We start from the raw sequence: 14,359 nt of genomic DNA on the forward strand, positions 1-14,359 counted from the left end.
AATCTGCGCGCCGGACTCATCGTCATTGAAGCCCACTAAGGGAGTCCTGGATTAGGGGGTGTTCGGATAGCCGGACTATACCTTCGGCCGGACTCCTGGGCTATGAAGATACAAGATTGAAGACTCCTTCCCGTGTCCGGAAGGGACTTTCCTTGGCGTGGAAGGCAAGCCTGGCGATACGGATATGAAGATCTCCTACCATTGTAACCGACTTTGTGTAACCCTAACCCTCTCCAGTGTCTATATAAACCGAAGGGTTTTAGTCTGTAGGACAACATACACATCAACAATCATACCATAGGCTAGCTTCTAGGGTTTAGCCTCCTCGATCTCATGGTAGATCTACTCTTGTACTACCCATATCATCAATATTAATCAAGCAGGACGTAGGGTTTTACCTCCATCGAGAGGGCCTGAACCTGGGTAAAACTTCGTGTCCCTTGTCTCCTGTTACCATCCGGCCTAGACGCACAGTTCGGGACCCCCTACCCAAGATCCGCCAGTTTTGACACCGACAATGTCTCTTACTGATTTACTGCCATCGTTTTGGGGTTATGCTTTAGAGACGACTACATTCAAGTTAAATAGGGCACCATCGAAATCCGTTGAGACGACGCCTTATGAACTGTGGTTTCGCAAGAAACCAAAGTTGTCGTTTCTTAAAGTTTGGGGCTGCGATGCTTATGTGAAAGAGCATCAACCTGATAAGCTCGAACCCAAATCAGAGAAATTTTTCTTCATAGGATACCCAAAGGAAACTATTGGGTACACCTTCTATCACAGATCCGAAGGCAAGACATTTGTTGCTAAGAATGGATCCTTTCCTGAGAAGGAGTTTCTCTCGAAAGAAGTGAGTGGGAGGAAAGTAGAACTTGATGAGGTAACTGTACCTGCTCCCTTATTGGAAAGTAGTTCATCACAGAAACCGGTTCCTGTGACGCCTACACCAATTAGTGCAGAAGCTAATGATGATGATCATGAAACTTCAGATCAAGTTACTACTGAACCTCATAGGTCAACCAGAGTAAGATCCGCACCAGAGTGGTATGGTAATCCTGTTCTGGAAGTCATGTTACTTGACCATGATGAACCTACGAACTATGGAGAACCAATGGTGAGCCCAGATTCCGTAAAATGGCTTGAGACCAGGAATTCTGAGATGGGATCCATGTATGAGAACAAAGTGTGGACTTTGGTTGACTTGTCCGATGATCAGCAAGCCATCGAGAATAAATGGATCTTCAAGAAGAAGACTGATGCAGACGGTAATGTTACTGTCTGCAAAGCTCGACTTGTTGCGAAAGGTTTTTGACAAGTTCAAGGGGTTGACTACGATGAGACTTTCTCACCCGTAGCGATGCTTAAGTCTATCCGAATCATGTTAGCAATTGCCGCATTTTATGATTATGAAATTTGGCAAATGGATGTCAAAACTGCATTCCTTAATGGATTTCTGGAAGAAGAGTTGTATATGATGCAACCAGAAGGTTTTGTCGATCCAAAGGGTGCTAGCAAAGTGTGCAAGCTCCAGCGATCCATTTATGGACTGGTGCAAGCCTCTCGGAGTTGGAATAAACGCTTTGATAGTGTGATCAAAGCATATGGTTTTATACAGACTTTTGGAGAAGCCTGTATTTACAAGAAAGTGAGTGGGAGCTCTGTAGCATTTCTAATATATATGGATGACATATTATTGATTGGAAATGATATAGAATTTCTGGATAGCATAAAAGGATACTTGAATAAGATTTTTTCAATGAAAGACCTCGGAGAAGTTGCTTATATATTGGGCGTCAAGATCTATGGAGATAGATCAAGATGCTTAATTGGACTTTCACAAAGCACATACCTTGATAAAGTTTTGAAGAAGTTCAAAATGGATCAAGCAAAGAAAGGGTTCTTGCCTGTGTTACAAGGTGTAATTGAGTAAGACTCAATGTCCGACCACTGCAGAAGATAGAGAGAAAATGAAAAGTGTTCCCTATGCTTCAGCCATAGGCTCTATCATGTATGCAATGCTGTGTACCAGACCTGATGTGTGCCTTGCTATTAGTTTAGCAGGGAGGTACCAAAGTAATCCAGGTGTGGATCACTAGAGAATGGTCAAGAACATCCTGAAATACTTGAAAAGGACTAAGGATATGTTTCTCATTTATGGAGGTGACAAAGAGCTCGTCGTAAATGGTTACGTCGATGCAAGCTTTGACACTGATCCGGATGATTCTAAATCGCAAACCGGAGACGTGTTTATATTGAACGGTGGAGCTGTTAGTTGGAGCAGTTCTAAACAAAGCGTCGTGGTGGGATCTACGTGTGAAATGGAGTACGTAGCTGCTTCAGAAGCAACAAATGAAGGAGTCTGGATCAAGGAGTTCATATCCGATCTAGGTGTCATACCTAGTGCATCGGGTCCAATGAAAATCTTTTGTGACAATACTGGTGCAATTGCCTTGGCAAAGGAATCCAGATTTCACAAGAGAACCAAGCACATCAAGAGACGCATCAATTCCATCCGGTATCAAGTCCAGGTGGGAGACATAGAGATTTGCAAGATACATACGGATCTGAATGTTGTAGACCCGTTGACTAAGCCTCTTCCACGAACAAAACATGATCAGCACCAAGACTCCATGGGTGTTAGAATCATTACCATGTATCTAGATTATTGACTCTAGTGCAAGTGGGAGACTGAAGGAAATATGCCCAAGAGGCAATAATAAAGTTATTATTTATTTCCTCATATCATGATAAATCTTTATTATTCATGCTAGAATTGTATTAACCGGAAAGATAATACATTTGTGAATACATAGACAAACATAGTGTCACTAGTATGCCTCTACTTGACTAGCTCGTTGATCAAAGATGGTTAAGTTTCCTAGCCATATACATGAGTTGTCATTTGATTAACGGGATCACATCATTAGGAGAATGATGTGATTGACATGACCCATTCCATTAGCTTAGCACTTGATCGTTTAGTTTACTGCTATTGCTTTCTTCATGACTTATACATGTTCCTATGACTATGAGATTATGCAACACCTGATTACCGGAAGAACACTTTGTGTGCTACCAAATGTCACAACGTAACTGGGTGATTGTGAAGGTGCTCTACAAGTGTCTCCAATGGTGTTTGTTGAGTTGGCATAGATCGAGAATAGGATTTGTCACTCCGATTGTCGGAGAGGTGTCTCTGGGCCCTCTCGGTAATGCACATCACTATAAGCCTTGCAAGCAATGTGATTACTGCATTACTTACGGGATGATGCATTGCGGAACGAGTAAAGAGACTTGCTGGTAACGAGATTGAACTAGGTATTGAGATACCGAAGATTGAATCTCGGGCAAGTAACATACCGATGACAAAAGGAACAACGTATGTTGTTATGCGGTTTAACCAATAAAGATCTTCGTAGAATATGTAGGAACCAATATGAGCATCTAGGTTCCGCTATTGGTTATTGACCGGAGACGTGTCTCGGTCATGTCTACATAGTTCTCGAACCCGTAGGATCCGCACGCTTAAAGTTCTGTGACAATCGGTTTTATGAGTTTTTGTGTTTTGATGTACCGAAGGTAGTTCGGAGTCCCGGATATGATCACGGACATGACGAGGTGTCTCGAAATGGTCGATACGTAAAGATCGATATATTGGACAACTATGTTCGAAGACCGAAAGTGTTTCAGGAGGTTTCAGACATATACCGGAGTACCGGGGGGTTAGCGGAAACCCCCGAGGAGTATATTGGGTCTAATGGGACTTAGTGGGAGAAGTGGAGGGGCGGCGAGGGAAGCCGCACGCCCCCTCCCCCTCTAGTCCGAATTGGACAAGGAGGGGGGGGCGCCCCCCCTTTTCCTTCTCTCCTTCTCTCCCTTCCTTCTCCTCTCCTACTCCTACTTGGAAGGGGGGAGTCCTACTCTCGGTGGGAGTAGGACTCCTCATGGGGCGCGCCATAGGAGGCCGGCCCCCTCCCCCTCCTCCACTCCTTTATATACGGGGAGGGGCACCCCTTGGAGACACAACAATTGATCATTGATCTTTTAGCCGTGTGCGGTGCCCCCCTCCACCATAATCCACCTCGGTCATATCGTAGCGGTGCTTAGGCGAAGGCCTGCGTCGGTAGCTTCATCAACACCGTCACCACGCCAACGTGCTGACGAAGCTCTTCCCGGAAGCTCTACTGGATCGTGAGTTAGCGGGATGTCACCGAGCTAAATGTGTGCTGAACACGGAGGTGCCGTACATTCGGTACTGAGGATCAGTCAATCGTGAAGATGTACGACTACATCAACCGTGTTGTCATAACGCTTCCGCTTACGGTCTACGAGGGTACGTAGATGATACTCTTCCCTGTCGTTGCTATGCATCACCATAATCTTGCGTGTGCGTAGGATTTTTTTAAATTACTACGTTCCCCAACATACAAGTCATCACAATAATCATCATAGATAGCAACTTTGTTCTCATAATCAATTGGAACCTCTTCCGAAATAGTGGAATCATCACTAAATAAAGTCATAACCTCTCTAAATCAACTTTCATAATTATCACAATAGGATTCAACACCCTCCAAACTAGTGGGATCATTACTTCCTAAAGTTGACACTCTTCCAAACCCACTTTCATCAATATAATCATCATAAATAGGAGGCATGCTTTCATCATAATAAATATTCTCATCAAAACTTGGGGGAAAAAAATATCATCTTCATCAAACATAGCATCCCCAAGTTTATGGCTTTGCATATCATTAGCATCATGGATATTCAAAGGATTCATACTAACAACATTGCAATCATGCTCATCATTCAAAGATTTAGTGCCAATCATTTCAATGCATTCTTCTTCTAGCATTAGGCACAATTACCGGAATCCTTATTCTCACGAAAGACATTAAAAATATGAAGCATATGAGGCATCCTTAATTCCATTTTTTAGTTTTGTTTTATAGACTAAACTAGTGATAAAACAAGAAACTAAAACATTCGATTGCAAGATCTAAAGATATACCTTCAAGCGCTAACCTCCCTGGCAACGGGGCCAGAAAAGAGCTTGATGTCTACTACACAACCTTCTTCTTGTAGACGTTGTTGGGCCTCCAAGTGCAGAGGTTTGTAGGACAGTAGCAAATTTCCCTCAAGTGGATGACCTAAGGTTTATCAATCCGTGGGAGGCGTAGGATGAAGATGGTCTCTCTCAAACAACTATGCAACCAAATAACAAAGAGTCTCTTGTGTCCCCAACACACCCAATACAATGGTAAATTGTATAGGTGCACTAGTTCAGCGAAGAGATGGTGATACAAGTGCAATATGGATGGTAGATATAGGTTTTTGTAATCTGAAAATATAAAAATAGCAAGGTAACTAATGATAAAAGTGAGCGAAAGATATTTCAATGCGTTGAAACCAGGCCTAGGGTTCATACTTTCACTAGTGCAAGTTCTCTCAACAATAATAACATAATTGGATCATATAACTATCCCTCAACATGCAACAAGGAGTCACTACAAAGTCACTAATAGCGGAGAACAAACGAAGAGATTATTGTAGGGTACAAAACCACCTCAAAGTTATCCTTTCTGATCGATCTATTCAAGAGTCCGTAGTAAAATAACACGAAGCTATTCTTTCTGTTCGATCTATCCTAGAGTTCATACTAGAATAACACCATAAGACACAAATCAACCAAAAACCTAATGTCACCTAGATACTCCAATGTCACCTCAAGTATCCATGGGTATGATTATACGATATGCATCACACAATCTCAAATTCATCTATTCAACCAACACAAAAAACTTCAAAGAGTGCCCCAAAGTTTCTACCGGAGAGTCAAGACGAAAATGTGGGCCAACCCCTATGCATAAGTTCACCACGTGACTGTTGGGGATATGATTATTAGGTATGACCCACCCAGGAGGGGCCGGGTCAACCCTATGAAGATTCTTCACAATGAAGCCCAAGGTCACATGGCGATTCATAGACAGGCTTAGTAGAGGGCCCAGACCCAAAGGCGGCTTAAAGCCCACGAGTATGAACCACCATATATGTAAACTTGTACTGTAAGGCATGTGTAAAAGGTCATCGAGCCGAATACGTTGTATAAGCCGACCGGGACTCTGAGGGCCGTAGGGCGTCTACCCGTGTATATAAGGGGACGACCTAGCGGCGGCTTAGGGCAAGAAACAACAGATCGAGAGCCGGGTCAAGTATATTCGCTCCCTGCTCGTCGAAACCCTAGCAATACGAACTACAAACTGGACTAGGCTTTTAACTTCATCGTAAGGGGCCGAACCAGTATAAACTCTCTGTGTCCTTTGTCCTCTTTAACCCCTTTTAAGTTAACCTCAACGTGATGGCTCCATGATTAAGTCCTCACACTAGGACATCTGCCATGACAATTCCACGACAGTTGACGCCCACCGTGGGGCTATCGCACGATGGTTTCGAGTTCTTAAAGGGCAGCTTCGAAGGGATCAAGAGATATGCCATGGGCCGGATGACCAAGAGTCGCCGCGGCAAACTCTACATCGACGACGCAGGCTGGGGCCCCGAGGCCGGCTCAATTGAGTACGGGTACCGGGTCCCCTTTGGCAGAATCCACGTCTTCATAGGCAATATTGGCGAACCGGGCCCTGAGACGGACATCTGCACCGACATCGTCAAAACGGCTCAGCATGCGAGACCCACCCGGGTTCGGCCTGCCATGAACCGTGCCTTCGTGGGATTTATCCATGGAGAGGAATCCGAAGACAGGCTAGCATCTGGTGATGAGACCGCCATTTATTCTGATGGCGAGTCATCCACCGGTGAGACAGAGTCCTTGTATCAACTACTAGATGGCTGGCTTGGGGGCTGTTCCGATGGTGACCGTATTCCGGACCCTCGTGAGCTGCCGAATCGGGTTGCAATTTTTATGACTGGTACACAGCCCGTACAACACTCATCAACTACGGCGGAGCTGGTTTCCGGATCAGGGGCGGCAGCGGCTGCCAGGGCAGGAGGCCCTGAGCGCCTGCCGGCTCAGGCTTTAACTGATTTGTTGGATAAATTGATGACGCTGTTAACAACGGTGGTTAACCCGGTGGATCAAGATCGGCACAATGCGGCGATCACAAAACTGTGTGACGAGATAGCACGGGCCAGCGAGGAGTTAAACACCAAAAGTGAGAGGATGGCCAAGGAGCGGACCACTTTGGATGCCCAGTCACAACGGATTCAGGTGGAGTCGTACCGGCTCATGTTGGATCAGAATGCTTAAAATGATGTCATGAGGAGAAGGCATCAGACCCGTCTGCCGTCGGTTTACGAGGCAAGGAATCTTTTTAACACGCCAGGAGCAGGAACCAGTAACCCGACGGGGGTAAACCAGGCCGAGGCACCTGGGGCGGGGACACCGGTTCAGCCGCGCATAGTAGATCCACCTCATCAAAATAATAACCCGCCGCAGCACGTGCTGACGCCGCCGGGTCATTATTCAAACCCTTTGGATAATATGATCGCTGCAGCATCTTGGTTGGCAGCTATCCCGGTTGAAGGTGAATCGCCAGCAGCAGTTGAGACACGGAGGGCGAGAGATCTTCTTCAGACAGCGCTGGTTCAGCAGCAGGCTTACTCTTATAGCCGTGATTGAGTCCATTCTACCCCTCATCCGAGCCAGAGTTACAACAGACATCTCGATGAGCCGGCTGTATCAAGTAGTGGGCGGAACCATAACCCGCCCCGTGGGCATGACCCGGCAGGTGGCGGTGCAAATTCTCAGAACATGGTGGATCAAGGTAGAGCTCGTCGAGAGACCGAGTTGGCGGCTCAGTATGCGGCTCGTCAACCAACTCCGGTTCATCCGACCACCTCTATGGAGCCAGGTGTAATCTTTAAAAACCTAGGCGTGCCATGCTTGGTGGCGGATCTACATAATGAGCGTCTGCCCAAGGATTTCAAAGGACCTTGCAAGGTGCCAAACTATACATCTGATTTAAATCATGAGGCATGGATTGAGAGTTATGATATGGCCATGGAATTGCTGGATGTCAGCGAAGCTGTGTGCGCTCAATATTTTCTCGTGATGTTAGAAGGAACGACCCGCACCTGGTTGAAGGGGCTTCCTGCTAATTCCATCGGGTCATGGGCTGAGTTGAAAACCCGGTTTATCCAGAACTTCAAAGATACGTGTAAGAAGCCCATGTCGATTGTGTGTCTGGCCGCTTGTGTTCAGCAATAAGGTGAATCAACAACCCATTGGGTGCGTCGGGTCTCAACGATCTTGTACTCGTCGGATCGCATCAATGCCAACTCAGTTGTGTTGATGTTGGAAAACAATTGCCGCTTCACACCCTTGAAGCAGAAACTGGGGCGGCTCAAACGTCACTGCAATGACATGGGGACACTCATGGCGGCTCTGGTTAAATATGCTGACTCTGATAGTACCAAAGACCCTGAGTCTGAGGATGATAAGGCAGGAAAGGGGAAGAGAAGCAGCAATGCTAAAGGACAGCAGCATAACCCGCCGGCGAATCAAGGAGGTAATGATAAGCGCAAAGCTAATAACAGCTTGGACTTTGAGGCAAATACCAATGCACAGAATAATGGCCAGGGTCGTAAGGGCAGACCACCCCCGCAGACCGGAGGATCATGCATTAATCTTGAGCATTTGTTGAATCAGCCCTGCCCAAGGCATGGTACGCGACAAAGACCGTCTACTCATCTCTGGAAGGATTGATTCATTATGAAGGAGTTCAAAAATTCAATTTCCAACCATGGACCGGGTGGCGGTCCAGGATCCGGTTCTCAAGGTCCGGGTTATGGTGGTGGCGGTTCAAACTCTGGGTTCCAAGGTCATCAAGGTCATCAAGGAATTCATAGCAATCAGGGTAGCTACCATCAACAGTCAGGTCAAGGGAGTCAGCAGCAGCAATCCGGGTATCAGAGTAACTCGAAATAGTTGAATAGTGGGCAGTACCACGTCTTCACCGCAAGTTTGTGCAAACGGGATCAGGAGCTTCATAAAAGGGCAATAAACTCTGTTGAACCGGCAGTACCCTGTTACTTGCGCTGGTCTGAGCAGGCCATTGTGTGGAGTCGAGAGGATCATCCACCCAGGGTTGATAATCCGGGTCATTTAGCATTGGTGGTCGCACCTCAGGTTGGAGGGTATAAGTTCACCAAAGTGCTCATGGACGGAGGGAGCAGCATCAATATCCTTTATTATGAGACCTTCCGTCGCATGGAGTTGACCGATAAAAATCTTAAGCCATCAAACATTGTCTTCCATGGTGTGGTGCCTGGTAAATCGGCATATCCGGTTGGTAAGATAGCTCTGGAAGTTGCCTTTGAAGATGATCATGACTCTAGATCAGAGACATTGACCTTTGAGGTGGTGAAAATCAAGAGCCCTTATCATGCCCTGTTCGAACGGCCGACTTATGCTAAGTTCATGGCAAGGCCCTATTATGTTTATCTGTAGCTCAATATGTCGGGTCATAAGGGGACCATCATAGTGCATGGGAGCCGGAAGATAGCCTTGGAGTGTGAAGAGGGTGATGCGGCGTATGCTGAGTCAGTTTGTGCAACGGAGGAGTTAAAGTTTTATAAGGATAATGTTGACCCGGCAGATATGACGTCTTTGAAAAAACCAACCACAGAGCATGATCCGGTTTTAAAATTTAAGTCGGCAGATGACACCAAGATGGTTGACTTAGTCCCTGGCGACTCATCTAAGCAGTTCAGCATCAGTGCTAATCTGGATCCGAAATAGGAAAGCGCTCTCATCGATTTCATCTGTGAGAACCGGGACATCTTTGCACGGAAGCCCTCAGACATGTCGGGTGTACCGAGAGAACTCGCTGAGCACACTCTTAATATTGATCCAAATTTTAAACCGGTCAAGCAGTTTCCTCGCCGTTTTAATGAGGAGAGACGGACGACCATTGGATAAGAGGTAGCCCGGCTCTTGGCAGCTGGGTTTATCATTGAAGTTTTTCATCCTAAGTGGTTGGCTAACCCGGTGCTGGTACTTAAGAAGAATGACACTTGGCGTATGTGTGTGGATTACACAGACTTAAACAAGGCCTGTCCGGCTGATCCTTTTGCTCTCCCTCGTATTGACCAGATTATTGATGCTATGGCGGGTTGTGAGCGTTTGAGTTTTTTAGATGCTTATTCTGGTTATCATCAGATCAAAATGTCAGTTAAGGACCAGGAGAAGACAACCTTCATAACTCCCTTTGGAGCCTTCTGCTATGTGTCTATGCCTTTTGGGCTCAAGAGTGCCCAGGCGACTTATCAGAGGTGTGTGCAAAATTGCCTTCATAACCAAATTGGGTGTAATGTCCATGCCTATGTGGATGATATTGTGGTGAAATCCAGAGAGAAAGAGACACTGATAAGCGATTTGAAGGAAACCTTTGATAATCTTATATGAACATTCTTTGGGCATCTTTAACGCACTTATGGACGTGCACTTTTCAAGAACTATTCATTTTGGACTCTCACGCATGATGAAATATAACTACAATGATGTGGGTGTTTTTATTTAATTTTAGTGCTTTGAAATATCTTTTTCTTTTAGGTAAAATAAGAAACAACAATTTAACGTGGCTCACAGTTGCTTTTTTTACTTTGTATATCTTGGATGTATTTCTAGAACAAAAATCATAGTTGCTTTAACTTTTAATAATATTACTTCGCCTTTTTCTTGATGGGAGACGTACTTAGATACATTTTGTTTTGAACAAACAATTCATGAACTATCTCAAACTTGACCTTCTCGAACACAATTTCTTGGCCTTAGGAAAATAAATAAAAAATAGAAAAATACATGGTTGTACAAGCATAAAAAATAGATCGATTTCTTTGTATTCTCTTTTATATGCCTATAGAAATACTCATCATCCCCTAGGGGCGATGCACATGTTTCCGAGATCGCAGAAACGCCAAAAAATAAAAACTGGTCGCTCCATCTAACCCCTCCGAGCGGCCCACCCTCCCTCCCGCACCACCTCTCCCCCGATCCTCCCGACCACCTCCGTAACGATAACATAACAAGGATGGAAAATGATATATCTATAGGAAGACCATCTGCAGAAAAGCCACATCATAATCTTTAACCATGGACAACAAGTTCAAATACAAAACCAAGGACTATAGTAGCTAAACTCTCGCAGAAATCTCTCTCTAGCATTCTAGTTGAACTTGAACAGTAGCGCACCAACATTAGCTAGAGGGCAAGGTAGGACACAATAACAGCAGCTAGCAGCGACCACCAAATGGAGGCTGGGTCGTGACGGTGGCACTGAGATGGAGAAGGTGCAGGGCATGGCAGGCAAAAATAACTGTGATTGAAAAGTCTTAATCAGGTAGGTAGGCGTTATAAGAAAAAAATAGCAAGTACATCAAGTTTTAGTGCCTCTTTCACACATAGATGTGCAACAAAATTGGCATTCCTTCTTATATAGATGAACTTGAACCCCTGAAAACTTGTGAGATATGAATGCATCTCCCGAAAGCCATCGACCGCCTCAGAAAAAGACTTGGAATCCTTTGACATCATGCATCAAACTTGGCCTTCAGTCTCAATAATATTATTTCATAATCCTTTTTCAATCACGATCAACATGGTTGTCCCTGCGCGCCAACTATCGGCTTTACGATTATGAAAAGACTAGATTTTGGCAAATGTGTACGAGCTACTGAAGAAATTGAAGATAGTTGCAAACAATATACGAGCTACAACCTAACAATTTGCAAGCGCTTGAGTGAAGGCAACACCTTTGTTCTTCTTGAACTTCTCATTTTTCTTATTCTGAACTTGATGTTGTTATTTTTTTTGCAACTGCCAGTGCCGGGAGGCCGGCTTCGCTCCGTCAGGTAGCCGCGTCCACCTCCTCACAGGATAGCGAGCAGGGGAGGAAGGAGAGATAGACCTGGCAGCAAGCGGGGGAGGAGCTGGAGTAGCGCTACATCAGGGATGCAGGGTGAACCTGAACCTGAAGTACATAACACACATGAAAAACACTCTTAAGTAATCCAAGCCCTATCAATTAGCAAGCAAGGACTAAGCTAGAAAGGAAAACGAACGCACAAAACTAGTATTGGTGCACTAAGACATTTTAGCCAACATTTTGCGTGCACACACAAAAACTAGAGAAGTGGAGAGTGAAGAAGCAGAGAGGAGGCACAATGGGTAGGGAACCTGCAGTGCTGCATCCGCATTCAGGGATGGGTCGGGGACGAAGGAGCTTGCTGGAGCAGCACCCACCACCCCATGCACGCAAAATTGGAGCTGGTTGAGATGATATGCGTCCTGGAAGAGTCGCCCTGCTGTTGTGGCACGACTTGGACTGCAGCGACCCACACAATTTTTGTTGATGCATACACAATGGAGGAGATGAGCTTCGATTAGCGTCAATTAGCGCGCACACCCCAATCCCGGGAGTGGTGGCCCGACGGCGGTGAACAGCCAGTGCTTTGCAGGGCGGGTCCCGGCTGCGGCACACTATGGGGTTCGTGCGGGAGGATGCAAGGTCGGCCCCCTCCTCACAAGGCAGCACCCTGCGGGAGCCATGGCTGTGACAGGGATGAGCAAGATGTTGAGATCCATCTTACCTCGCACGACAGTGGCGAATGACTACAACTGGAGTCATTGGACTGCAATGGTGGGGTTGAGCTGGAGGATGCAATGGCGGCGGCGACATGCACATCAGTGCCGAGCAAAATAATGTGCCCATTTTTGTTTTCCTGCATTAGAAAATGTTTTGCAAGAGATTCCAGATGCTAAAACTAGTTCTCATTAAATTGGAGGATACAAAATCAAATTCCCAATACAAATACATTTTTAATCTGGAACTAATAGAGGTTACAACAGAGAACAATCCCTGGTTTCTCAAATTGGAATTCAAGCCCTTTTTATGTCATCGTTACAAACTAGACTTCTTTTTTTTCTAATAAGAACACACACTATAAAGGAAAAATAGAAATTTCTTTTGCCATCCTTGGTGGAGCACATAACGGCAGGTGCAACAAGTTCAGAGTGTGCAAGTAGAAAGGAAGAGGTTCATGCTGCGGAGGCGTCCTGTAGTCCATACTTGTCTGGAGTAGCAGTAATCGCAACTAGAGAAGGCCAACGGAAATTTTGCAAATAACACTCCTCGCCACATCACATAATTTGATCTCCTTCAGTACCTGCTACTACTACTCCTCCTTGTTGGATTTGGGCACGGCCAACCTGACGACCAACAACAACAGTAGCACAGGTGGGTCTAATTTTCCATTAACAACCACTGTCGTACGCTGACCATTGGAGGACAAGTCGTGGCTGTGCACGAGAGATGCAGAGGGACCAAGGGGAGCATGGAGTGGATGAGGTAGGAGGGGCTGAGAACAGCATCATCGACAGCGGGGCTGACTAAGACGACCTGCGGAGGCGTCGGACGGCGGAGAGACGAGGCTGGAAGCTCGAACGGCGCGCGATGACCAGCTCAGAGGCGGTGCATGGGAGAAGGCAGGCTGCGGGGGTGGCGCACGGCGCCCGGTGCGCAAGTGACCCGAGAAAGGAGGCAGGATATAGGGTTGACCCACGGTGAGGTGGGAGGAGCTGGAAGTCCAGATCAGGGTCTCGGCGTGGTTCGCCATGGGGATCCATGGTGATGTATGGCGACTCGCTTGGGGGAGGGAGGTTGGAGCGCCGGCATCATCTAGGAGAGGCGAGTGGTGGAATGAGGAGGGCGCGAGCTCGGGAACGGCGGCGGCGGGCGAGCTCAAGAACGGCTACGGTGGCGCACTAGCTCAGGAACGGCGGCGCGCGCAAGCACAGGTGCCGGCAACGCGTGGAGGTGTGTGGATCCTGGTGGCAGCGTTGGTGAGAAGTTGGCGGTGTGGGGAGGTGGGTTGCGGCAGCGGTGGTGCGCAGGCGGCAGCGCAGGGATGTGGCGGCGCGGCGCACGGGGCTGCTTGGGCACAGCGGCGAGGATCTGGGAGGTCGCCGCGGCAATGGCGCATCTGGGGAGATAAGACGAGGCGTTTTTTTGTTTTGGGAACTTCGGGAGGGCCCTGTCGGACCCTATATAGTGCATTGTGATCCGAATAGTTATTCTAATCCCAGGATTAGAATAATATTACTATATATATATATTCCTACCCAAGTTAAAGGGATCAAAGAAAGTCTGTTGTAAAAGCACAACTCAAACATAGGTACCCCTTGGGCACAACCACAATATCACTTGGGGGCTTGGTCATATTCGAACCATAGCTTAAACCCTCTTGATAGGCGTAAGGCCACCATGGAAATCACTTGGGGGCTTGGTCGTATTCGAACCATAGCTTAAATCCTCTTGATAGGCGTAAGGCCACCAGGGAA

At 46.5% G+C, this 14,359-nt stretch overlaps 1 long non-coding RNA gene across 2 annotated transcripts; it reads right to left on the minus strand.

Moving 5' to 3' along the window:
• Window positions 1-11,161: 11,161 nt before the first annotated feature.
• LOC125508267 (uncharacterized) lies at window positions 11,162-14,047 on the minus strand. 2 transcript variants are annotated; one of them, XR_007283343.2, is made up of 3 exons: window positions 12,197-14,047; window positions 11,738-11,990; window positions 11,162-11,628 (listed from the first exon to the last, which is right to left on the minus strand). It is a non-coding gene; the product is annotated as an uncharacterized LOC125508267 (long non-coding RNA). The 2 variants fall into 2 exon arrangements; XR_007283341.2 differs by having other exon boundaries at window positions 11,171-11,628; window positions 11,773-11,990; window positions 12,197-14,045.
• Between the last annotated feature and the right edge of the window lie 312 nt (window positions 14,048-14,359).

The sequence above is a fragment of the Triticum urartu genome, chromosome 5A (assembly GCF_056163025.1).
Source record: "Triticum urartu cultivar PI428250 chromosome 5A, HENAU_Tu73, whole genome shotgun sequence".
Lineage (NCBI taxonomy): Eukaryota > Viridiplantae > Streptophyta > Magnoliopsida > Poales > Poaceae > Triticum > Triticum urartu.